Source organism: Amblyomma mixtum, chromosome 10, assembly GCF_055824585.1.
Source record: "Amblyomma mixtum isolate Tamu chromosome 10, ASM5582458v1, whole genome shotgun sequence".
Lineage (NCBI taxonomy): Eukaryota > Metazoa > Arthropoda > Arachnida > Ixodida > Ixodidae > Amblyomma > Amblyomma mixtum.
This window is the reverse complement of record NC_143021.1, coordinates 100,474,822-100,502,678: the sequence shown is the minus strand read 5'-3', so window position 1 is coordinate 100,502,678 and position 27,857 is coordinate 100,474,822. Positions and strand designations below refer to the sequence as shown.

Genomic DNA, 27,857 nt, shown 5'->3' with positions numbered 1-27,857 from the left:
GTTCCGGTTTCGGGTTCGGGTTCGGTTCCGGTTCGACACCCTGCTCCCAGGTGATCTTCCTGTCAGATTGCCTCTCTGTGTTGTTGGCGCTGGATTCTAAACGGGACGATCTATTGAGCCGCTCATTGAAGTATTTCATTCCTGGATGGGTGAAAGCGGTGCGCTTCGTCTGGATCCCAGGTCACTGCGGTATTTCTCAAAACGGTGCAGCAGACTTTTAAGCAAAATCTGCTCTCAATGCACCGGTCGCCTGTAACGTCCCTAATATGATCCTTTTGGGAATGTCTCGCTTTCAGCGCTATCAACATATTACCACTATGTGCAACGATCCCTTGCTGTCTACAATTGACTACCACCATCTCACGTACCCATGGAAGGTACGTGCTTGTAAATCCCGGCAGTGTGAGGTTGGAATGACACTCCTGCGGTGCAGAATTCCCCGCTTAAATCTTTATTTATGCAGATGCGGGTTCAGTCCCTCAAACCTTTGTGCGACTTGTGGAGAGGTGGAAACACTGGAGCATTTCCTACTCTATTGCCGGAGGTTTGCACTTCAGAGAACGACGTATCTCGAAATTCCAATTTCTCGAATGGGACTCACTTTGTCGGTTCCGCTTCTTCTCTCCTTCGGTGCTAGCGCCAGAGGTTTCGCATTGCATCAAGTTTGCGATTTCCTCCACAATTACATAATTGCTACCGGCAGGTTCCCTTGCTAATGGTACCCAAAATGTCCGCATTGCAAAATCATTCAGAATTTTTTCTGGTATTCAATTCTCTAATCTTTATGCCGGTTGTTTTTTTTCATTCATTTCTTCCCGTAATTTTTTTAAATTCCATATTTAATTCCTCGCAATACGTACCCAAAGTTAATCATTAGCCTGGCACCAAAAGGTAATCCATTAGCTTGGCACCAATTTGCCTTCATTGGGCTCTCCTCACTGAACCCTGGCCAATCCCCCGTCGTGGGTATGTGCCATGCCACCAAGGCAACAACAACAACAACAACAACAACGCTTCGCGGTTTCCTACTGTGCTTCCCCCGCCCTTAGTTGAAAAGAAGCTAAACATTTATTGGCTCCCATGCAGCCCATAACCCTACTGGTCTACCGGCACGCCCTCAACGAGCGGCAAGAGACTTACAGCTGGCCCAAGAGAGAGCGGCCCGGGGTGGAGTACTTCGAGCGACACCAGCAGGGGCGGGACCCGGCACTCAGAGGGGAAGCTGAACGCGAGTCCTCGCCTCCAGAGGATGCCTCGCACGCGGGTCGCTGGCTTCGCTACGCCTCGTTCGTGGTCAGCCTGGCCGCAGCCGCATCGGCGACGCTGGTAGTCACGTCCGTCGTACTTCTTAGTCGCCTTAAAACTTGTCGGGACGGCTGCCTAACCCTGGACGAAGATCTCAGACGCTCCCTGGACAGCAGCGTGCACCCGTGCGACGACTTCTATGGGTGAACGTTAACCCTCTTTGTTAACGGGACAGCTTCCAGGTTCCCGCTGTGCAGAACATCTCGCGTTTTAGCCGCTGGTGGCGGCAGCGTTGTGAACGAAAAACAGGTGGCACACCTGCCAACTAGGCAGCGTAACCATGTGAGTTTACCACAACCTCCCGCCTTACTGTGAGCAATCTCCTCAGCGCGGTAGGATCTAGTTAAGACCCGCCAAATGCGGAGGCAGGGTCTTTTCCCACGTACGAGATTTCTTCTCCAGGCCCTTCCGCGCAATGGGGAAGACGAATACGGTCCCCACCTTATGGGCTCGACAGGCACACCACAAGGCGCGGTCCTCTCGCAGCTTCCTTTTTAAAATCACCTTGATATGTCCTCCGAGAGAGCTAGCTCGGATGCCAGTCATCGAACATGTGCTGTATGCCGGTGACATTTTAATAGCGAGCACACAGGGGAACCTGGGAGAAATGGAGGCCTCTCTCAAACAGGCCGCCTCTGTTGTCGACTCATATGCGTCGGCGTGTGGGCTCCAATGCGCGTGAGCTATATCCAAGTTTGTCCACATAAAAACCAACCTAGAAAACAAGACATGCATCTTCCGGGCCCTCTCATGGGGAACCATTCGTGAGGCCGAGGAATGCTGAATCCTCGTCCTGTACGCTCATAATCGCCTCAAAATTATTTCAACTACAGCCAAACTCACGACAACCGGCGGCCTGTTTGGACGGATGATCCACCGCGCCTCAAATAAGCGCGGAAAACTGCGAAGTAGGGATACGCTTCGCCTCTGCCAGGCCTTCGTTAACAGCAGAGTCTTGTACTCTGTCCCCTGTCTGCCGCTCATGAGGAGAGCGATCGCCGGCCGCGTCTCGAGCGGACGCGCCTCATTTCGGCTCCGGCAATTTTCGTCCGGATTACCGAAAAATTCCCTGCAACCGCGAAACTTTTGCTTCTACTCGACCTTTAACATCACCCAGCACCCGAAGAAATCGCTCTCGACCGGGTGGGCCAATTTTTGGGCCTTTTAGGTCCATTTATGTCATCATCTCATGGGAGCCCTAGCTAGGCCTGAAGCCAAGCAGCCGGTCTTCAGCGTTCTCCGCGGACGCCATGGCGGCCTCCGCTCGCCGCGGGTACGATCCCGAGACGATGGCATGGACAGAAGTCGTCGCAGAAGCCCCGTCTTCTCCTGAAACCTCCACTCCGACGCAGGAGATCGTGGATGAAGGCCTCTTCTCGTTGGTGGCACTTCGCAAACGTCAGCAGCGTCTGAACACCTCGGCAGTGAACGGACCCTCCGTGAGTGCCCCTGCTTCTGTGCATCCAAATACTTCAAGTTCTAACCATCAGCTTTCGCAAACAGCGGGATCGACGAAATGGCGGCCTACCGCTATGCCTCGACTCCGCAAAGAAGGCTTCACGATCGCCATCAAGCCCAGAATGACGGTCTCCCTGAAGACGGTTCTGCAGAACGGTGAGCTTGGTGCTTTGCTTTCCACCTATGTTAATGCCTCCTCGGTGGACACTCTTAGTATCTGGCCCACCTGGGACCAGAATATCGTTATCGCCACCACTCAAGACGTGAATGCGGCGAACGCGCTCGCTCGTGAATTTACTCTGAAAGCTTCCAAAGGCTCCATCCTTATGGTCGGTCACGCCAAAGTCAACGGTGAAGTCTGCAGGGGGATCATTACCGTCCATGAGCAGGAAACTTGTACCACCGTGAAATCGAAAGTCAAGGGGCGCGGAGGAAAGATAGCCTTCATCCGCAAGCTGGGGAAGTCGACGATTGCCCTGCTCACCTTCGTGGGGCGTAAAGTGCCACGTTACGTGCACTACAACAGTGTGGCGACCTTGGTACGCGAATACAAGCGGACTATTTCCTCGTGTTTCCGATGCGGCACCATCGGCCACCGTGTGGACTTATGCCCGGATCCTCAACGCAATCGCTGCGGACACTGCGGCCAAACGGTCGCAGTCCTCGAAGACGGCAACTTGGAGACACACGAGTGCACTCCTTCCTGTATCGTCCTTGGTGGCGGCCACCTTACGGGCTCCCAAGACAGCAAAGCAAAATTCTGGCGGCTGCAACCACCGGGAAACCCAACCGGTCAACGAAAGCAACGTCAGTGTGCAGTGCCCCCGGGAACTGACACCACTCCAAAAGCTCCCCCGCCTGGCAACAAGCTGGTGCAAGACACATCCGGACCAGCGCCACCGGCGGGCGCGTTGCCCGGGCGTGCCTCCAAGTCTCCTCCATCAACAAGCCAAAAGTCGTCACGTGATCCAGGCGCACCCGTATTCCAGAACGGGGATTTTCCGCCTCTCGAGGGCCGTCTGCTTAGTACACCAAAGAAGACACCACAGCCAAAGGTAGGCAGCCGAGACGGGCCTCCTCCGCCCCCCCCCCTCGCTTTCCCCTACATTCTTCCTCACCAACCCTTCCTCCTCCTCCCCCCCTTAACTCTGAGGTTGCGGACGTCCGCCGTGAGCTCGAGACTCTCCGGGCTCAAAATGCTCAACTCCAGGCCAAAATTCATGCGCTAGAAACGGTTCGGTCCTCCCCGTCTATTGCCCAGGTAGCTCCGGAACCGATGCAACAAGTGCCGGTGGACCCGACACCATCTAGCTCTGACGCGCGTTTCACCGCCCTCGAGAACGCCCTTGCCGCATTAGCGACTCAGATATCAAATTTCGGTTAAATTCAAGAAAACCTGTTCAAGTAAGTCACGGCCACGGTTACGGCCACCGTGACGGCCAATATTAAGACGTGGCTGGAGTCAAACCCCAGGCTTCTACGCTGAATGGGGCCCCTCAAAGACACAAACCGCCCATCAATATTCAACCGCGCCATCGATCTAACCGAACTCTCGGAAGAGCCGGAACCGATCCAGCCGCAGGTGACGGTACCTGTGCCGGCTCTCCAAGGCAGTCTCCCTTCATATCAACATGGCTGCGTCCCCTCCAAACCAACACCCTAAAGGGCGCCGCCCCCCGCAAAGACAGCAAGTTTTTTCCCTTGTGCAATGGAATTGTCGGGGTTTCAAAAACAGAACCAAACACGCCACATTGACAACCTCGAACACCCCGCCGCAGTCGTTGCGTTGCAAGAAACCGCAGATGCGGTTAATCTTACGGGCTATAACACTTTTCAATGAGACCCGTTCACCTGTATCCTAGTCCATAAGGGTTACGCAGCGCAGGAGGTTAATGTCGACCTAAATCTGGAATATTCGTACGTGATGGTCTCTGTCCTCCCCCTGCGGCGAACAGATAGCCCCGCACACATACTTAATATCTACTGCCCCCCGAAACTCTAAAACATCAATTTTTCTAACATCTTTAGCGCAGCGTTAAGGATCGCGGGTCGCGACCCCCTCATGATAGTGGGCGATTTTAACGCGCCCTGTCTCATGTGGGGTTATTGCAAGGAAGACACGCGTAGTCGTAAGTTGGCGTAACTTATATCTACGCTGGGCATCATTCTTCTAACCGACCCGGTTCACCCAACACGTGTAGGGAACTCCGTCTCTCGGGACACCTGCCCCGACCTTACCCTCGTGAAACACATCCAACACGCAGAGTGGATCAACACCGAGGACAACGTCGGTAGCGACCACTGCATACTGAACACTGTCATTCACACCCGGCCCTTACATCGCCCCCTTGCGCAAGCCAAACTTCCCGACTGGAACGCTTTCCGCCAGGCCCTCCCAGAAACTTCTCTTATGGAACAAAACTACTACACTTGGGTACACGGACTCATGCAAACACTCCGTTCACACGAAAAGCATATCAAGCTTACGGAGCGTGCACCTGACGTGGATAACCACCTATTGCACCTCTGGGAAGCTCGCCGCAGCCTCAATAAGCGATGGCGGCGGCAGAAACACAACCGTAAACTCCGCGCTCACATCTCTGACCTCACCCAGCAAGCTGCCGAGTATGCTGCCCAGCTCGCAGACACTAACTGGGTAGATCGATGCAACAGCGCAGCAAGACAGACGTCCGGCCGCAACACTTGGCGGCTCTTCAGGAGTCTCATAGACCCCACACAAACACGCTCGGAGACGCAGAAACACATCAGTCGCGCTATACACAACTTCCAAGGAAACACGAAACAGCTAGCGAACACCTTGCGCTCACAATACCTCAATCAGGATCAAGACCCGCGCGGGCAGGATTATTCGTATGCAGGCTGCGATAATCTGGAACTGGATCAACTTTTCCAGCTTCACAACCTTCCAGCGGCTCTTGCCAAAATGTGCAGGGGGACGGCGCCCGGGAGGGATAAGGTCACAGTCATATTATTGGCGAACCTTCCTGATCGGGCATACGAAACCCTACTCGAATATATTAACGTCATTTGGACCGGGGACACTTCGTTTCCACCGGATTGGAAGACATCATTGATAACCTTTATCCCAAAGGCGGGGAAACCGGTAAACACAGACAACCTCAGGCGCATCTCCCTCACTTCATGCGTAGGAAAACTGATGGCAACGATGGTCCGTGACCACCTCTCAGAATATCTCGAGAGCAAGAACTCCTTTGCCGACACCATGTTCGGTTTCGGACCCAGCAAGTCCGCACAAGACATCCTTTTGCAGCTTCATCACAAGGTTCTCGAGCCCATAGAACACCCACACAATGATAAAATAGTCCTAGCACTCGATTTCAAGGGTGCGTTTGACAACGTTAAACACGGCGTTATACTAAAGCACCTTAGCGAGACCAACTGTGGTCCTCGTAGATTCAATTACATCAAAGATTTCTTAACAGACCGCTTGGCCTATATACGTATTCAAGAGACCGAGCACGGCCCGTTTGAGATGGGAACGCGGGGCACACCACAAGGCGCTGTGTTGTCCCCGCTTCTCTTTAACATTGCTATGATGTATCTCCCGGCACAGCTGGCGGCTGTCGGCGGTGTTCACCATGCGCTGTACGCCGATGACATCACCATCTGGGCCACTACGGGAAACATAGGAGAGATGGAGGAATGCCTGCAAGCAGCGGCGAGCATAGTTGACCACTATGCCACGTACTGCGGCCTCCAGTGCTCCCCGTCCAAGTCTGAATTTGTGCATATTCGATCTTCTCCGAAATGCAATATCTCCGTTCAGCTTTCTCTCGCAAGCGGTCCCATCCGTGAAGCGAAGGAGCTACGAATACTCGGTCTCTTCATTAATCAACATCGTAAGGCAGACACAACTCTTGCCAAACTCCGCAAAGTCGGCGACCAGGTGGGCCGAATGGTTCGCCGCGTTTCCAACAAGCGAGGAGGGTTGCGAAGTAAGGATGCGATGCGGCTTGCGCATGCCTTCGTAACTAGTCGAGTGCTGTACTCGACTGCTTACCTCCGCTTACGGAAACATGACGAAGATCACTTGGAGATTGTACTCCGCAAAATTTTCAAGAGAGCCCTCGACCTCCCGATATCCACTTCCAACGCGCGACTCCTCGCGTTGGGAGTGGTGAACACCTATCGAGAACTCCGCGAGGCGCATCTCGTTAACCAATACACGCGTCTCGCCCAGACCGTGTCCGGTCGCCGCCTCTTGGACCGGTTACATATCAGACATGATCATCATACCATGGAACGGGTTCGAGTGCCAGAACTGTGGGGAAGCGCCCTCTATGTTCGAACCCTTCCGAATAAGATGAACAAGGAGGACCATAATGGCCGGCGCCAGGCGCGGGCGAATGCCCTGCACCGCCACTATGGCTCAAAGAAACACGTCTTCTACGTCGACATTGCAGGCCCCTACCACTCCAGGGGGGAATGGTACACGGCTGCAGTCATACACGAGGGAAAACAGGTGGAAGACCCCTGGTTAAGAGTGCCCAACTCAACGCATGCGGAGGAGGTGGCGATCGCCCTTGCAGCCTCCCATCCCGACTCTAAATTCATCCTCACAGACTCTCGCGGAGCCTATCGTAACTTTGAGCTCGGTTGGATCACTCAACTCGCTCACCAAATTATACACCGCAGTACTCGCGACGGCGATCCAACTCATCGCTCAATCATATGGGTCCTCGGCCACCAAGGCATGCAAGGTAACGAAGCCGCCCATGAGGCAGCCAGCGCACTTACTCACCGGGCACCAGGCGTCCTTTGGGAGGAGCGTAACCCAGATCACAGCCCTCTCCTTTCTTTTAAAGAAATTACTGAGTACTATCGTGCCGAACACCGGCGTTACCCAGTTCCTATGAAAGGACTGGGTAAAGCTGGCGAAGGAATTCTCCTCAGTCTCTTTACAAACACCCTGCTGTGCCCGGCGGTTCTCAAACACTTTAATCCTTCTTTTGACGGCCGCTGCTCATTCTGTGGGGAGGCGGCCGACACCTTCCACATGGTTTGGGCATGCAGAAAAAATCCTTCTCTCCCCCCACTCACCCCTTCCCCTACCCGAGAGGACTGGGAGGCGGCCCTGCTCAGCTGCCAGGAACTATCGGCCCAACAGGCACTGGTTCGGCGGACTTGTGTAGCGGTCTCGACCAACGGGATCCCGGAATGAGGGACTCCGCCTAGTATTGCAAGGGGTGAGACCCATTAGGGGCCTCTTCCCGAGCACCTCTCTGTAAATTAATAAATAAATGCTTTTCACCACCACCACCACCGCTCATGAAACACGATGCGAGCGCGTAGACGCAGTAATACGGAAGGCTACAAAATGAACTCTGGGCCTCCCAGGGCCACTTTCAATGTGCGTTTGACCACCCTAGGTGCGATCAAGTAGATCAACGAGGTCACGGAAGCCCCTCTCCTAAATCCGCATACTCGAATGGCGTAGATGCCTCAAGGTCGGATAATTCTCGCTCGCTGCTAAATACAACACGACCACAAAACAGCGGGCCCGCTCAGGGTACAGGAGCTTTACAGGCGCAACCTTCGAGTACAGCCTGTTCTCAGAATTATACATTCAAAGCTACACCAGGGAAGACGGGAAACGCGCGTTTGAGCTCTAGAAACACCGTAGAGTAATAACTCAGGGGTACGCTACGCGGACGTTGCCGGACCGGTAACGAGGGGATACTATATGGTAGCAGTGCTCCACGGGGGAACGCTGGTAGGTGACCTCTCCTTTAAGGCCCCCAACTCAACACAGGTGGAGGAGGTCGCTATTGGGTTAACGTTCGTCCCAAAATTCGAAGGTAATTCTTACCGACCACAGCAAAGCCTGCGCGCGCTACATGAGAAGGGAGACCTCACCCCTCGCCTAATAAATTCTGCATGGGTCGCCTGCCCCGCACCGAAATGCTTGGTTAGGGCACCAGGTCATCAAGCAATTAGATGGAACGAGGCCGCAGACGCGGCCGCACGAGCGCTCATCCCCTGGGTACCTCATTTGAGTCCTATGGTTAAGGCAGGAGAACAAAATCTACGCCGACTCCAAACAAACACGTTGCTCTCCCCGGCTATATTACAATACTCTGACCCAGCGGTATCTGGCAGATAGAAGCACTGTGGAGAGACAAGTGATGTCTACCAGATGGTGTGTGCCTGCCAGAAGAAAACAGTCGTTTCTCCTTCCCCATCCATACCCGGAAGAACTGGGAGGCGACCTTCCTTAGCTGTTCTTATTGGGGGCTCCAACAGGCCCTCACTGCGCGAGCCAAAGCAATGGTAATGTTCTAAGACCTCTTTGACTGAGGACGTCACCTATTCTGAAGATACCCTTGGGGGCTCATACGCTCTCTTCTCTGTGATGAAGTTTCCGCCATCAATCCAAACAAATGATATGTCTCGAGAGGTTCCTCGGGAAGAGCAACCTTGGTCCCACCAGCCTGACCAATGTGCCTGCCTATCAGCAGCCTGCGCTGCTCGTGATTCAACGCCACTGATGTACGGCTGGACTGTCTTCGTAGAACGCCGAAAAAACTACCACGGGCTGGCGAGTTCCACCATTCCGATCCAGTACCTGTGTCCTGGTGTAAGCGGTCGAAGGTGGGGCGCCGAAAATCAGGAAATCGGGCTGCGATCTGCGGGTAGCGGGTCCCCGGTGGCTATCGGTGGACGCCAGAAATATGGGTGTGGGGGCGGCCCCATTTATTTCACTGGATGGAGGTCACCGGTGTGGCAAGGCCTAGCCAGCATAGGAGCGGTGCGTAGGAGCCCTTCACCGACTTCGAGAGCTATCCAGCTTTCGATGCTCGCGCTCGCCCGAGTTAAGCGTTCCAAGCACACCCTCGCCAGCGCGGCAGGCGCCGCGATGCCGGGATGGCGCTGTGGCGCGATGATGCTCGCTACGCCCTCACGAGAGGGTTAAACTTATTCCGCGGGTGTCCTTGCTATGCTGCGGCACCATTCGCTTTGAAATCATGATTTCAGTGTCCTTTTCATTCTTAATGTCGCCGTTTTTCAAATTTCAAATTTCAAAATTCAAATTTCTGAAAAGACACAAAATCGAAACTCATATTTTTCCGCCGAACACTTTTACTAACAATAAATCCGGGAGTCCTCTTAGCGCTTCTTTAGCTTGCAGGATCCTGGACGCGGCGCATTCTATACATCTATTGCCTCCGTGAATTCCTTTGTTCGTACTTACTCGTAGTGTACCTGAAGAGAAGCAAACTATTTGAAACTTTCCTTCAAAACATAAGCATATAACTAAGCACCTTAGTACCACGAGTTGAAACAAACGGGATTCCAGTTTACGTTTTCAAGCGATGAACAAAGCGGGAATAAAGCAAGGTCCAGCTGGTGGTTGTGACATCAAAAAATTTTCTTATAGGCAATGTGTTTTAAAATGATCCGACGTATTAGCTTAATTTCACGGCTACCTGGTAAAGTATGTAAAGTCTTTGCCAAAAGTAACCAGGCTGCACGGTTTTGCTTCTCATTCGTATATTAAAGCTATTATGCCACCCCTCAAGCTCTAAATCTCTGTATGGTAAGGAGAACCCCTGTCCTCACCTTCAAAGAACTTTTCGATCTTAAGGAAAGCTCTAAAGGCTCTACTATACAAATGAAAATCAAACTATGCAGCCTGGTTACTTTTGGCAAAGACTGTACATTCAAATGGCAAAGCCAGCTTCACCGACGGGGCGCAAGACCCGATAAACTACATATAGTCTTCTGCAAACCTTACAAATTCCTACCACCGCATCAGGTTTGGAAGGTTTTCTTTTATTCTCCTGCTTGAGGTACATGTCGAAACTGGCCAGTAGGCGCCAGAGGAGCAAACGTCCTTGCGTTCCCTAGATATGAGGCTTTCGGATTGGTCTAATACCACGTACCTGGGCCACATGGATTGCAGATAAAACAAAATATAATGCCGATATTTGTCTGATTTGGATTCTTTTGTGCAGCTGCTGAGTTTCATTAGACGTGAATTCAAGAAATCCCTTTTCGTGTGTGTTATAAGTACACGTTAAATACCTCGATTGATTGAAAATTATTCAGTATCCTCCACTGCTCCGTTTGTACACTCTTAGAACTAAAGGAGTGCAGAGGAGTGCCCAGAACACACTTTGAAGGAGTATTCGCTTGTCCCATATTCCACTCCTTTTTCCAGAATAAAATTACTCCCTCTGGACAAAGAGTGATCCATCATCTACTCAAGGAGTACTGTACTACTCCTGCAATAGAGTACAGGCACTCCTCCGAGGGAGTAAAGCTACCACATTGAAACAGCATCCTACTACTCTTTCAGGTAGAGTTCCAGGACTCCGTTTGTTAGAGTGACTATACTCCTTCAAGGAGTATCAGCCCAGATCTTATTTTACTCCTTCAAAAGGAGTTTCACGTGTTTTCAATGTATCCTACTAATTTTCTTATTTCACATATTCTTCAGAGCAAGTTGGTCATATGTTTTGCAGGATCCACGTGCGCTACATCTACAAAAGAGTAATGAGCAAAAGGGATTATAATCTTTGAGTGGAATAATTTTTGCTCATGCAACTACTTTATGGCTACACTACAGTTTGCACATTAGTATGGTGCTCTGTCTACGTTGGGAATAACAATGGTTCAAGAAATAATGACACAAATGTACAAGACTGATAACTTTTATTTCTCAAGTCATTGCTGTGATTGCTGTTGGTGCCCAAAACACGCTCGGGAGGCGCTCGCTAGGATCAAGCCCCATTAGTGTCTCAAGCAGCAGACAAGCCCGCTTTGTTTTTGGGGTGTACTTGACATTAAATGCCAAGAACACTGCCAAAAGCAAAGTAAACCCATCTACCAAATCCACCGCAGTGAGCTGTAAGCGCTCAAAAGAAACTAAGATGCTGGATGATGCCGTAGCTTGCTCGGCTGAGTGAAGGAGCTTTGGCTATGCGTGCATTTCTCCGGGTGCCTGCAAACATGAATGAAAATAATGCAAGTAAGAGTCAATTCCAATGCCCTTTTCCTACTATCCTGCATATAACCCCATGAAAAAAAAAGAAAGAATACAACTAGAATGTACTGATCGTGTGTGTCATGTCGCCACTAGTGTGTACCTATATTGTGACCAAGTGCAGACACCTTTCATTGCAAACCTTCATTCAGAGCTACAATTTTATGAAGCCCAATACAATTATCACTATGCTAGTCCTTTCAAAAGCTGTGTGCATGTAAAACAAGCACATATTTACCAAATGAAAATTTTAACATGAGCAAGCTCTTCTGCAAGTATCATGATCAGCCTGACTACGCCCACTGCAAGGCAAAGGCCTCTCCCATGTTCTCCAATTAACCATGTCCTTCGCCAGCTATGTCCACCGTGTTCCTGCAAACCTCGGCCCATGGAGCTTTTTGCTGCTTCCTGCTAAGCTTGCCTTCTCTTGGAATCCACTCCGTTACCCTTAAGGACCAGCGATTATCTTGCCTTCGTCTTACATGCCCTGCCCAAGCACCCTTTTTTCTCCTGATTTCGACTAGGATGTCTTCAACCCGCGTTTGTTCCCTCACCCACTCCGCCCGCTTCCGATCTCTTAACGTTACGCCTATCATTTTTATTTCCATAGCTCGTTGCGTTGTCCTTAATTTAAGCTGAACCCTCTTCGTTGGCCTCCACGTTTCTGCCCCATAGGTGAATACCGGTAGGATACAGCTGTTGTATACTTTTCTCTTGAGGGGTATTGAAAAACTGCCATTCATGATCTGAGAGAACCTGCCATATCCACTCCACCCCATTCATATTCCTCTAGCTATTACCCTTCATGATCCGGATCAGCGGTCACTACCTGCTCTAAGTAAATGTATTCCCTTATCACTTCCAGCCATTTCTAAAACCACACCTATTGTGCTTGACGGTTTCTTGTCACATAATACATTGTGCAGTTTAAAATATAGGGTAACCTTGAATCGGGAAAACACTTAAACCAATGACAGTTTTCTTGCTGAAGAGAAATGGCTGTTGCAATTCCTGTTTCTCAGATACCATTAACTGAATTTCATGCTCTAAAATAGTGAAGGAAAAATTCAAAATTTTTCATTTCAAACAGGCAGACAACTAATTTCAGTTTGGTTTCGGTTGGTTTATGGGGTTTAACGTCCCAAAGCGACCCAGGCCATGAGAGACGCCGTAGTGAAGGGCTCCGGAAATTTCGACCACCTGGGGTTCTTTAACGTGCACTGACATCGCACAGTACACGGGCCTCTAGAATTTCTCCTCCAAAGAAATTCCAGCCGCCGCGGCCGGGATCGAACCCGCGTCTTTTGGGTCAGCCGCCGAGCAAATTTCAGTTGCACATTTTTTTTTGTTTTTAATGATGCATAAGGCATTACTATGCACGGATAACCACACAGTATTCGCCTATGACTGCTAAATAATTTGTAATTAAATATCTTCTCTCTCCTGCTTCACTTTTAAAAACTGAGCAATGGCAATGGCATCAAAGGTCAGTATAAGCCAGGGGAGGCATGAGGAAAACTGCAATATAATTGCGGCTTCGTCATTCATTGTGATTCCGACTCTTAAGGCAGGCTGGCTTTAGCATTGTAACTAATTAAAACGATGAAGTAGCGATATTGTAGCTTTTTTGTGCCTTCCATAACCTATACTGAACATTGATGTCATAGCGATTGCTATGCTATTGAAACAGGGAAGAAAAGAAATCTGGTTGTAATTATTTAGCGATTGGAGACGAATACTATGCAACAATTCTATGTATACGAATGCCCAGCACGTCGCTACAAAGAACACACATAACCAAAAATTTGGTGTTTATACTCATTTAAGGTAATACTACTTCCCACGCAAGAACACGACAGCCATGTGTAAACTTTTTGCTTTCATAGTAATAAAATCTATCCAACGACAAGTTAGGCGCAGCATGTCTGCTTTATAAATATGCAATACTGACAATGTTTGACACTAGCATTTGGCATGAACGAGATAACTGTGATTACTTCGCACATTACGTGCCAGTCCATACTATTATGCACAATTTAGATTTGCAAATGTAATGTGTAATTCTCTATGACTGCCACAATAGTGCACTGCAAACCAATGAAGTTGTCTTGCATTTGCAATGTTCTCACTACTTTTATGCAACACTGATCACTTCAGTATATCTGCATCGTTCTGTTAGACGGCCACGGGATAGCTAGAATTAAGGCTATTTTATGTGATGGAAACCATTGACTAGACAACAAAGAAGAAAAGCCTCAACTACTGTCCTGGTGCTGGGATGTCTAATAAGAGCTCAGAAAGACTCGGTTTCAATACGCGAAACCCTCCGCATAACATTACCCTGTGCGAAAATACCCCACCCCACCCTAGCTTAATTTCTGTCCACATGCACCAAGGCTCACTGCACCTGTTATAAATATTGCCCTAAATATTGCAATCAAGCTGAACGTGTATGCATAGGCTATCTGTGCATGGAGAAAGAAAGAAGTTGTTAGGAATGTTTCACACCAAAAACAGAAAAAAAGGCAGCCTGTTTCTCAGCAACAGCTAAGAGCATGAAATGGTGTGTCCAAAAAGATTAGGCTGCTTTGTACTTATTTATGACAACGAGAACTGTCAGAGCTGCGCTTTCAAAAATTCAGGAGCTTTGTGCACAAACGTAGCTTCCGTATGCACGTCTTGCAGCACCAACGCTTCCGAATTGAAACGACCGATGAATATGCACAGGAAAAAGCAAATAGAGAGCGCTTGAATTTAAAAGAAAAGCTACCTTGCACAATCAGAAATTTCGCGACAGAACCTTCCAAACAGTGAAGTGTACTGGTTGCGGTATACCGAATATATACCTAGCAAATAAGTGTGCGCTTTGTTAACGAGCGGGATTCTGTGGCGGCAATGCTACAGCTCCAATTCCGAAAACCTAACGCTACAAAAATTGAGTTTTAAAAATACGTGCGAATGCACGATACACTTTTGCACGCATTTAGAACTTTCAGTTGTGAAACACAGACAACGAATCTTGTGTATGCGTCTTCCTTGGCTGGTAAAAAAATTCTTCTATAAGTCTCCAGTTTGCCTGTGTACTCCACAAATTCTAGGATCCCTGCCCGCTACATCTCAAATTTCACTGAAGCGAAAGTAATACAACCGACAGCTGATGATCTGCTAGGGCAACAGGATTTCAAAAGTTTGAGAAGGACAGTGGGAGTCCAATCCAGGTGGAGTAGTGAAATTTGACTAGTAACAGACAGGGATCCTCCAATCTGTGGAGGACACCGGCAAATTGGAGGCTTACGGAGGAATTTTTTTACCCGCCAAGGAACGCGCATACACAAGAGAGAACCACAGAGGACTACGGCTTTTACCAGCCCTTGTCCTGTGCGGTTCTCTCTTGTGTATACGTCTTTTTTGGCTGGTAAAACAATTCTTCCATAAGTCTCCAATTTGCCTGTGTCCTCAACAAACCGCAGGATCCCTGTCCACTACTAGTCAAATATTTCAACTCCACCTGGCTTGGACGACTCCCACCGCCCTTCTCTGTGGAGAAAGGGTGACAGCAGCTGGCAAAGGACAAGGTTAACTGCAGATCAACTGGGGAAGCATTATCCTGCACTGATTTTGACGGCAGGTTCACAAGACAAACAAAATCAACTCGAGGAGCGGGGTGCATATCATGCGACTGAATGTCAATGGCCAGTGAAAATGGCACCAGCACTGTGGAATGCACATGCAGAAAACGAGACGCATTTTTTTGGCAACTTTGAGTGGCAGTCTACTGCACTTTTAAAGAGCAAAGCTCTCAAGTATGGCAACACTGGCACTTTTTGTTTTACTGGGGTGAGGGTCGTCGTGAGGGTTTAAGTCCATATTTCTTTTCTATCCACTGTGTTAATCGCGAGCTATGTTTACCTAATAGGGGATGGGCATCTAACATCACCGTTATTTCTTTGCAGCAGTTAAAACAATACAGCATACATTTTATAACATGCTTAACGAATTTTTGGGAGCAGCATGCTTTTACGCTTCTACTATTTGTTGCTACTGAATCAGTTTGGCGTTGACAAAAGATCTGTAATAAGGAGTAATTACTCATTGACATCCACTCGAGCACAGCCAAATGGCTACAAAGGAAAGCTATACAGCTTTCACAGAAACTTCGTAGTTAAAGAAAGATTCGTCCTGGTCCGGTGTTCGAACTCAGAACCACCACTTCACTGGAGCAGTCGCTCTACCAATTTGTCCAACCTGGACGGCAAGCTTATGGTAGGGCGAGAGCGAAGTGATCAATAACTCGAGTGGGAACTGTGTTGGTCCAATGTTTTAGGACCCCTAAAACATTGGACAAACTCAGTTCCCACTTAATGTTACCTCTAAAACATTGGACAAACTGAGTTCCCGCTTCATGTTACAATACTGAGTGACATTTTGGTCTATACACCAGAAATACCGGTAAAGCATCATGATAGAACACAATGATTTTAAAGGGATAAAGGAATATGTTCGCCCTTTCAGAGGGCACATATGCATAAGAGGCAACATGTGTGAAATAGTCACTGCACCTGAAGCAGTGTAAACTCCATTATGTTAACAGCAGCAGTCAAAAGCTTCATGAGCGACTATTTCATACAGATCATTCAATTACATTCTTGTAATTCAGGATCAGATTCATGTGATTATAGAGGGAGGTACTGCTGCTAAGTGCACGTAGAGCTCTGCGTGCATTTCTAAACCCGGCTGTGAGCCTATGTCTACGAAATTTTTCTAAATAGGCAGGTAATGTATGCATAACTGGAAAACAATACCTACCACAAACAGCTGAGGAGAGATAGCACAGCCAAAAGCTGGAAGCACGAATGGCCCAGTAGATACTGGCAGCTGGCAACTGCAAATAAATATGTCAGAGCAACTGTTGTCAGTGGCCGTAACAATGTCATGAATGACAAGAGAAGAAATTGTCTACTGCTTCATAAATTAGAATAAGGTGTTAACATAGGAACACAAAAAGCAATGAGATGGCCCATGACAAAAGAAATGAACAGATTGTATGTGATGCACCAATATACATTTTTTCAGTAGATTTACATGACTGTCACAACTGCATAGAAAGTTGAGCAGGCTGGAATGCCACTATTTTTATGCATGATGAAAAGAGCGTAACTATTCGAATATAGCATGCACAGGATTTAATTCTTACTACTAGGGTGCTTTGCTGCAGCACCGAAGGTATTTTTAAATTGAACGTAGCGACCAGTAGACCCGTCTGCTTTGCACAAATGACGAGAGGATGGAAAAGGCATGCATTCATTAGCAAGAAGCACGATATCTCACATCACAGCATGAAACGAAAATTGGTATTGCATTTAACAAATCTGCACAGAAATAAAAACTGCCTAGTGGCAATGCAAGTAAGAGCAAGGGAAAAAAATATCGAAGAAAACTGGTGAGTGTGGTGCAGGGAGGTCTGTGGGTAGGGTCTCGTGCCTGGGAATAGTTCCGAGCGCGGAGAATCGCCGGCAGCACAGCTGGTGGCAGTCAACCAAGAATAAATAAGAGAAAGTGAAAATCGATAACAAACCATCACCGATATAGCGAACAACTTGAAAGCGGGCCGCACAAACGAGGGATATAGCAAAAAGCTTGAAATCCTAAATAAGTGCGCAGTTGCATCCCAAACAGTTCTCAAAATCTGAAGGCGAGGAAGCATCGACACCTACACCTCAGGGCAGACGCAAGAACGATCTAACTTTGACATAATACTGTGTCAAATTCTGTTCCATGGGGAAGCACAGATAAAAATTTACAAATGACTAGGCAAGGGATATGCCCCAGCCTTTTACACGCGATCATTGTCCCCGAAAAAATTGTATGACAAATATTAAGGCGTAAGCACTAATCCGACGAGTACACACACTGAGCACTGTCTGTTGGCAGCTGGCCTAGCGCGAGTGCTCTGTCGCGCGGCACTGCCGCTCATCATCATCTTCTAAGTAGCACAAATCAATCCGACGGGCACCAGCCGCGAGGCAACTCGACCGTTGTCAGTTCCCTTGTCTGTCCGCAGCTGGCCTAGCAAGAGCGCTCTCTAACGTGGCACTGCACGCTCATCATCCTCTCCTACGTAGCACAAATTTATGCTATTGGAATGTAGTAAACTTTGTCTGTTGTTTTTCGCAGCGCTAGCAAGCGACCGCATAACTCTGTTGTGATAACTGGTGGCATTTTTATTCACCGCGGCACCCGAGTACTAAACGCAGATAGAGACTATGGAGCAACAGTTGCCATGCGGCCTATACGCCCGTTCTTTTCTGGTAAAGGCCGATTCACACGACGGTCCGTTCGCCCGCTGCCGCGGCCGACAGCGCGCCTCTCAATGTGGTGACGCATGAATACGTAGTGCGCGGGCCGCGGGCGAACGGATCGTCGTGTGAATAGGCCTTAACGCATTATAGCTGAGGCAACCGCACGCAGACTGCCTGCACTGCCATCCCTATATAGGCGCACACTAATAACGCGTGCGAATAGAGATCAGAAGTAAAGAAACGTTCACGGGACTCACCGTTCAGACGGCTCATCAAGGCTTAGCAAAACCGCACATTCTTCTTCGTTGCCTCTCCAGATGACAAGAAGTCGTAGCGCTACCTTTCTTCACGGCTTTACCCGTTCAAAATCACCAGTGTTGACAGGGCGTAATTCTCGTCGTTGGTTTCCAAAACACACTTGTGTTCTTCATACACGTCCACCGCACGAGCACTCATACGACTCAAACAATGCTACGAAAACCCAAATAACACAAAACGTGACGAGTCTGACGACGGCTACAGTTTTGCTTCGTTGAAAAAACCTACAAATGCGCTTTTTTATTACTAATATTTGAATTGTGTTAGCAACAAAAACAAATTATATTTTTTCATTTTATTTCTTTATTAAATGCGAATACCAAAGCGCTTTTAGATACTTTTGCTGACATGTCGTTTGTAGAAGCTGCGATCCTGTGATCCCATCCCCGGGTGTCCTAGCAGACGACGGCGCAGATGACGCTGTTGACGGAATGCAATTTCGATTGACGGCAGCGAAAATCCCTTAAATGCGACAAAAAAGGCAAAGAAACGCACCGTATCGCAAACTGGTCCATATCAAGGATATGTTCGACGCGAGCGGTAGGACAAAGAGCAGCTGCGATGCATTACTCTACGCGACACTGGCATGGTCGACGGAGATCTACATGAAACAGAGCATAAATGTGACCCGTACAAGCGGATTACTGTGATATCAACTGCGTTACGGAACTACGACGATACTTGCTTCACACTTTAGCTTATATGTAACAGCGGCCCGCACTCGCCGCATCCTGTTCGAGTGTACTTTCACTAGCAAGAGCCCACATGCATGGAAGCCGACAGAAGCAACTGTCTTTTCGAGTTCAGATTGTTCCGAGAAATACGAGCAGCTTACTTTAGCACGTACTCGAATTCAAGTTCTCAGCCTGTGTGTCACGTACGGTGACGATGGCGTCAAGGACGAGCTTAAGAATCGCCTTAACGTGGCCGCAACGCAGCCGGTATCCCAAGCATTCGTGCGCTAATTGTTGTTCACCTGTACTGCGAACGTGCGCTCAGTCGCAGGCCAGCCGCTAGCTGCTCAATTTGCCAGCCTTGCGAGTACAATTCGCAAGTTTCTGAGCCAATCTGTGAGCGAGCCGAGTTTTCAGCAATGACGAGCGCGCCGCGCGACGAGCTTCGGCCTGCTCCCTGGCCGAGCTTTCAGCAATGACGCTGCTCGCGAGCGCGCCGCGCGACGAGCTTCGGTCTGCTCCCTGACTGCCGTATTCGTAGCTAAGCCTAGGAGGTTTCACTTCGATGCCAGAGCTGAGAGCGCTTCGAAACTGGCTAGCGCTGAGGTGCTACTCTTTGCATTGGAAGTACGTTTTATTGTGAACTATGTCTCGTAGTGAAATAAAGATATGCTCGGGTCCACCCGAACGGTGATGATGGCGTCGAGGACGAGCTTAAGAATCGCCGCAACGCAGCCGATATTCCATGCATACAGTGTGTTAAATTTGTTCACCTGTGCTGCAAACGTGGGCATAAAGGCTCGCTCAATCGCAGGCCAGTCGCTGCTCGATTTTCCAGCCTTGCGTGCGCGATTCGCAAGCTACGGAGCGAATCATTGAGCGAGCCGAGCTTTCGGCAACGACGCCGCCCGCGGTCGCGCCGGGCGACGAACTGTGCGCTGCTCGCTGGCTGCCCTTGTCGTCGCTAAACCTAGCCGATTTCACATAGATGCTGTAGCTGAATGCGCTTCGAAACTGGCCAGCACTTAGGTGCTAGCCTCGGCACCGTTTTACTCTGAACCCCGTGTCATAGGGAAATAAATATATGCTCGGTTTCCGCGACCCAGGCGAACTCCAGAGCAGCAGCAAAGCGGCTATGGGAGGTAATTTGTATGGCTGTTATCGCTTCTACCAACAACTCGACATTGGCTAATGATACTCTATCCCAGAGCTTTGGTCGTGAACAAACAATACCAGTGCATTTTTCTGACGCCGGCAGCCGGCATCCAGGCTGGCAGGCCGGCCCCGAGAAGCTAGCGCGCCCTTACGATTGTATGGCCGTGGCGCACATCAAAACTGCCACGATATTCTCCTCTTCGCTCAGGTTGTAGCAGCACACTGCTAATAACGAGGAACCAGACCACTTTAAAAGACCGAGTGCGAGGGCGCAGGAGCCTGGGCCAAAGCGCGTGACTGACGTCATTTCCGAGACCTCATTTCACGTGAGAATCAAACGAGCAGGCGACCCGCAGGTCACCCTTGTAGGTGTGAGGAACGGTGTCGTGGAGCTGCTGCCTGGTCGCAAGCGACTGCTGGTCGCATGCCCTTTGCTACTTGCAAGTGTGAATGGGCATTCAATGCCCGTTTGCAGTAGCGAGTCCCTTAGTTCACGTAGTTCACGTATACGCATGTATACGTAGTTCACGTATACGTATATAGTAAGTGCTTCCGCGAAAATACAGTTAAACGCAAGTTTGAAGGAATGCACGGCGAGCGCTCTTAGCAAAATGAACAACGCGTACTCGCTGTAGATTATTCTTTGCGGCATAAGAAAATAATACGAGTTGCTTGCTACGATGAGCAATGATATTTATTGTGCAGCCTGTGGAGCCGCATGAACGTTATCATTTGTTTGTTAATTCCTTTGGCGGAGGAGTAAAACAAGCACTGAACTCCCTTGGGGTATGCAGGAGTGGAAATGCCATTTTACTCTTTTGTCAAGAGGAGTGAACAGGACCTTTCACTCTTTCTCGTTTGTAGAGAGAGTAGATTGAGACCTGCAGGAGTAGCGAGGCTCTTTTACTCTTAATGCAGGAGTAGCAGTTCTTAGAGTGTAGTCGCCCATGTGCACCTTGGTCACACGAAATGCCAGACACCATATCACAAATGGCGCGTGCTACGCATGTCAACACTGTGTGTAGCCAACTCTCCTGCAGCGGACGTCGTTCATTACTGAACGCGACAAAAGAGCTACCCACGTACCCCACTAAAAGGAAGAAATGGCTGGTTTGGTTGGTTTATGTGGTTTAAGGTCCCAAAGCGACTAAGGCTATGAGAGACGCCGTAGTGGAGGGCTCCGGAAATTTCGACCACCTGGTGTTCTTTAACGCACACTGACATCGCACAGTACACGGGTAGAAGGAAGAAATATTTGCCATCAAGCCGGGTAACTCTGTATACGCAGGCACGTGTGCAAAGGTTGGGACAGCAGCGAGAACATCTACCTTGAGCCCTTGGAGAAGTACAGGGCAGCTTTCAGCAGGCGCCTCATCCGAGATATCCTGCTCTAGAAGATCCCTCAGCACTCCACCAAATCGAAGGGAAAGGCTGCAGGGTTCTTGTTCCACTGTCTCAGCAAGGTGACGATCGCGGGTGACTGCAATTCCAAGATGGCTGGCATTCGCCAGCAATAAGCTTTGTCTTTTTCCTGGGAGTACTTTAGGTCGAGAGCAAAACGTTTTTGCTAATGCGCCGAGGTGTATGCTTAGGAGCTAAATGAATGGGCATCCGGTGTTTTTTTACTTATATGTTAAACATCTAATTAGCATACTAAATAAGTAATGACAACTTTTGCTGCTTTAACCCTTTTGATCCAGGGTTTGTTAGTTTGGTCGCGATTTTTTCGCACTTTTTTACAATATCTAAGGGCTATAACCACGCGGTAAGAATTTTAAGCTCTCAGTTTGATCAATATTTGATTTAAAGGTATGGTTTCAAATATGCCAACACGGTTCAATGATATTAAAATGCCGAAGAGACCGCCTTGGTTACCAGAATTCATAACAAAGAAGTGATTGCAAAAATTAATTTTTAAAGGTCGAAAACTGTAAAGAAGCAAGGTGTATATATTTGTGCTTGTGGGTCAATAAATCTTCAGTTGGAACTAAGTGCTCGTGTTGTCCAAGTCTCTTTCTCTGTCCGTGTTTTTTGCGCTTGTAGTGTCTAACGTCCTAAAGCGTCTCAGTCTGTGAGGGCCGCCGTAGTGAAGCGCTGCGGAGATTTCGACCACCTGGGGTTCCCTATAATACATCGCACAGTACACGGGCCCCTAATATTTCGCCTCCATCGAAATTCGACCGCAGCGCTTATAATCCATTATGATCCACTCCTAAAAGAGCTAACACCTGGTGGTTGATTACGGCTGCTAAACCATGGCTCCGTTATTTGGAACCTCTTTAATCAAACTGGGGCGACAAAAAATGGTATAATTCGTGTAAAAACACTAGTTCGCTTCCTTTATATGTTAGGGTGCACATTAATTATGTATCATCGAGGGACAGCTCACTTTCTGCTGACAGCAGAGAATTCTGTAGCATGGCTGAAATTCGTCTATTGCTCTTGCAGCGGACATTTTAAATGTATAAAGATATATTTGTAGACGCATTTTTAAGGGAAAATTTTATTTCTAGTGTTCTTATGCTATTAGGCAAAGCGGTATCAACTTCACTTAGAATACAGAAATTCTAATTTAAATGTCGCTCTCCACGAAAGGCAACTATTTTAGTCTAATAATGCTAATGTTTCAGTTTTTATTTTCACTGTTTTTTATCGCTCTTGTTAAACGTTTTTCCTTTCGTTTATCCAAATGGTCGAAATTTTTTAGTCTGATTTATGTTCTTGTTTCCGCCAGCATCATTGTGCACCTTTTCTTATTTGGCTTTTATCTCCAAGTCTTTTGCTGCGCTACAGTATATTGAAACTATGTACCAACAAGCCCAAAAAGGCACGCTATTGGCTTTGATATTTTCCGACATAATTCTCTTAGGCGCTGCTGCACTGCCTGAACAAAATGCACAACTTTGTCACTCTTCCGAAAAAAAACGAGGCGCCTGCACGAACCGAGGCAATATAGGGCGGAGTTTCACGTCCACGGCTAGCCAATTTATGCTCAGCGTTGGGAACAAGACAGAGCCGCGATTTAACACATAAAAAAATATTACGCTATTTGCAATACATGCAGACGAATTCAACTCTCTACATTCATTCAAGGAGTACGAGGCAAAATTTGCTAAGAGAGCTATATACGCATACTTACACAGTATGAGTACGCCAATACCTAACTTGAATTAAGCACTAGCGACAGAAATTCTCGGAGGCTGTGGCGCAAGAGCAGGCGAGTGGCGAGCGAAACGGGGTGTGGTAAACGGCTTGGGGTTTCGAAGTGGTCGGAGGCGCTTTGCACCCGAAGGATCGGGCCCAGTAGGCGACGGTGGGGCCTCCGTGTATAGGCGTTGCTAGCGAATGCATGAGGCACTGGTGGACACTGTTTTTTTCTACACTAATTACCTCACCCCTGTCATGTCATGTCGCACTGGCTTAAAATCCACTGGAAATAAAACATTCTTGTGGGCCTGGTAAAAAGCTTCGCGTATAGCCTTTTCTATATCAGGATAGCAGACCGGAGGAAATATGAATGACCAATACTACGTGCCCGTGTACACGTGCAGGACGGACAGAATGCGGCAAAATGCATAATTTGCAAAATATATTAAAGAACCTGAGAAGCATTCGCGCGTTCAATTAAACAAGGCATTACGCATGTTTAAATTCTGGTACTTCCGTGACAGATTCCCCCGTAATGACCAAACTCGAGTCTAGACGTAATGGCAGGTGAAGCGCGCACTAACACATTGCACCACTTGAAAGAAATGGTAGTGGTTTTATCGGCTATAAAAACAACCAAAACGGGAGGAAAACGTGGTGTAGGCTTAAACGGAAATAAAACGGACGGTTGACAGTCAAGAAAAGGAGCCGAAATCGAAATAGCAGGGACCGCGAGAACCGGTAGGGGAGGACCGGAAAACACAGCGGGCTATATTTTTCATCGAACCGGCCACGATTAGCGTTCAGAAAGACTTAACCTGCGCGCTGTGTTGTTGGCAGTTTACTCCAGGGTGGGCAAATGCCCCAGTTTTACCTTTTCTTTCTAACACTGATCTTTGACTCAGTGACCTTGCCTCACCCTAATTTTCCAAAATTCTGTGGTCCACTGTTTCCATCACCCACAAATCCTAAAATTTCTTGGTCCTCCCTAGCTATCACTCTCATTTTCTCCTACCTCCCTTACCCTCGCGATGAGTGGTCTTAATATTCGATTCATTTTTTTCCTTATTAGTGATATGTTCCGATGTTGCTTAGTCGTGCCTTGTCACTAAGTGTAGTCAACTGCGTCTGGTCTCGGCTGCGTAGGAGTCGCTAGAGGACATCTTGCACCATCCTGAGAAGGCGTTTCGTATACTTGCCTTTAGGTACACTACCGTTCTAGTTCCCTTTCTTCCATGACTACAGCGCAACGAACGGGACAAGAGGAAGGACACAGGCAGCGACACAACACAACGCCCAGCAACTTACCTTGCCTAGTTCCCTTGTTTTCCTGCCGTAATCATCCTCGCGTTCCTGCGTGTTTTGGAATTCAGATGCGCCCTGTACGGAAAAAAACAACGTCCAGCACAGGCAGAAACACTGTGGCACACCTGTGCATTTTTTTCCTTCCTCACCCTGACCTCACTATCTCCGGCATCTTCCTCCTCGCCGTCAAAGCTTTTTCTTCGACAGCCCTGCTTCCCCCTCAGTTTAATGAGTGAAGCTCTCATGAGGTCAGGACGAGGTGCCCATGTCTGCTTCTCACAACTTCCACTCACACCCCTTTGCCCCGCAAACGCACACACTTCAGTCCTGAAGCTTCATGGGTCTGTTTGCAATTCCGTCGCTGTAGAAGAGATCGGGGAGGGGGGAGGGGAGCGGAAGGGAGCTAGGGAGCGCTTGTGTCTCTTAAATAAAAGGTGCACTTAAGGTCATCATTCTTGTTTTCACCAAACGAACTCATTAGGCTGCTGCTTTTTCTGCGCCGCGACAAAATACGTAGCAATGCATGTAGGTTATAAAGACATCACGGGGTAGTGGTCGCCGTGGACGAAGAATATCACATCAGGATAAATCACTTCAGGATCATTGCAGAGTTCAGATGGATCTCAAATAAAAGAGAATAGAATGTTTAAATAGAACGCATGGGCATGTGCGCGCACCCCGCGAATATGGGTTTCAGTGCAATCTCACGTTCTAGCTAGTATAAACACGTAGCCATACACGAGATTGCGAGGAGAAACGCTTGGAACCACCTAGCTCGGAAACTCGTTTGCCATTAGCCCTGCGAGGCGCTGCAGGTTATGAAGGAACGAAACCTGCATGCAGGATGGCACTTTAGCGCGGTTAAGAATCCGCGGACATGGATGGAAATATTATTTTGGGGCTGGCGAGTTTAATCATTGCGCTCCCGTTCTGGTCTTTTTGCGTAAACTGGGAAATAATATCTTATACAGAGGCAAAAATTCATCATTGAGTGCTCATAATTGGTACATATGCCGGTCTGTAGATGGTGTTCCTCTCTAGCGCGCGGAGAAGCTAAAATACACCTCCACCTTGCACCAACACATTTGTATAATTTATTAACGCGGCAGAGCTAATGGCCCGTTCACACTTGTCAAAAATCCTTCGAGCGAAGCAGATTCGGCCGCCTTCGACGCTGACTAGGGCGGAAATTAGCACGGCGACAAACATGGCGGCGCCCTTCGAAGCAGGACCCCTCACTTCGGACTAGATTCGTCGCTGCTGCTGCCTTTTTTCTGTGCGTTCATTGGCCAGAAATGCGGCACCGATATTTCGCTTGATCTCACCTCGCCTATGAGAAAACAATTAAGTGATAACAGTGAAGATGTTGCCCGCTTTTGCCCGCTACTAGGCTTAAGAGGAGCGCCGGTTTGTTTATAGTAATATTTCCCGTCCATGAAAGTAGATGGCGCCACTAGGCTGGGCTTATTGTTTGTCTCTTCGCATATGCTGAACTAAAAGAGTTAATGTGCCTGCCTTCAACGTGCGTAATCATGCATACCCGTTATGGTTACGTAGACAGCGTCGATTTAATGTCTCTTCTACGTGGCGAGCGGTGACGCGGAAAAGTGCGCTGACATCGCACAGTACACGGGCCTCTGGAATTTCGCCTCCGTCGAAATTCGACCACCGTGGCCAGGATCCAACCTGCGTCTTTCGGGTCACCAGCAGAGCGCCACAACCATTGAAATGCTTCCGCGGCCACTCCTGTTATGCTGGTTTTTACATATTAATATATCGATACGCTCCGTAAATAACATCGGCGAAAAAAAAACCGAAAAGAACGGTGGGGGATGCAGCGCACAGAAAATTTCGGGGGATCTTCTGACACCGAAATCCGAGCAGAGATGTTATTAATACGAAAGCGTAGCATTGCTCATTAGAAACGAAACTTGGTAGAGTGGACCAGCATCTGTTGTCCGGCATCACTCATAGCCTTAGTTGCTTTGGGACGTTAAACTCCAATAAACCAAACCAAACCAAAACCCCTCACTGACGTCACCACTTTCTCACATGACATCATCAGTCGACCATGAGATAGTGGCGCCTACAGAAAAGCAGAATAAATACTCTTCTGATGGTGCGGGCAATTGAGTCAAGGACATTGTGATTGATAGGCGAGGGAGAAAGCCATGGGCCACAAAACCATAATAATTCTTGGCGAATAAAGGAGAACCTAGTGTATGCGTTTCCTTACGACTGCATATTAATCAGGCTGTGTGCAATAAGAAATAAAGGAAAATTTAATGAACTTCTCAACAGAGCTCACGAAAAGACAATGCTTTAGAATTCTAAGCATCCCAGCAATTTCCGGCATCCTACTTGAACAGAGAAACGGCAGAAGCGTAGCAAGCCATATAAAATTGCTTTTTAAATCTCATAAACCAACAGGTTTTAAAAAAGGAGCATGGTCGTTTAATCGGCTAATTTCATTCATTAGAAGTCTAATATGTCCTCAGTTACGTGATTCATTCATAGTGCAATTTCCCGTGACGTTTCTTTCATGGGTTACTACAGATGACCCTGAAGATTGGAGTTAATATCGTTTCGCGCCTCCCAGTTCTCACAAAATGTCTTCATAAACATTGAAGTAGGTTACGCCGCATGTGATCCATTGCGATCCCATATGTTTGGGAGAAAATAAGAATGAATGAATGAATGAATCCGCTTGATTTGTTGCCAATGTAACTAGTGTTGCTCGAAATTTTTTTCCCGCTGCGTGTCCAGCCATACCCGCCTAAAACCATCGATTCAGGTGCGTTGCGTCTGTACGTGGACACACTGCGCTTAAAGACAGCGTTGAACGCTAGCGGCCTGTTGCCGGACGCCAGTCCCCAGAAGTTCCACGAGGGGTACCTGGCTAGCTACGCGGCGCTCACCGCTAGCAACGTGCCCGACCTTCAGACCAACGCCGGCGCTGGCGGCGACGCTGGCCTCTCGAAGGACGGGAAGAAGTTCTTCTGGGGTTTCCCGCTTGACCAGCTGTTCTTCTACCTGTTGTGCTCCTCACACTATGGAGCGGCAGGCCGCGAGCTTCGGAAGAAGGTTTGTGCCCAGTATTCACGTCTTCGCTGAGGTCACATTGAGGACCCTAGTGTTCGTTAAACATTAAAGCGAAATCTGTAGGGG

At 48.5% G+C, this 27,857-nt stretch overlaps 1 pseudogene; it reads left to right on the top strand.

Annotated features, from left to right (window-relative positions):
* Positions 1-1,080: 1,080 nt before the first annotated feature.
* The window catches only part of LOC149326538 (uncharacterized), a 37,284-nt pseudogene continuing 10,507 nt past the window's right edge, over positions 1,081-27,857 (top strand).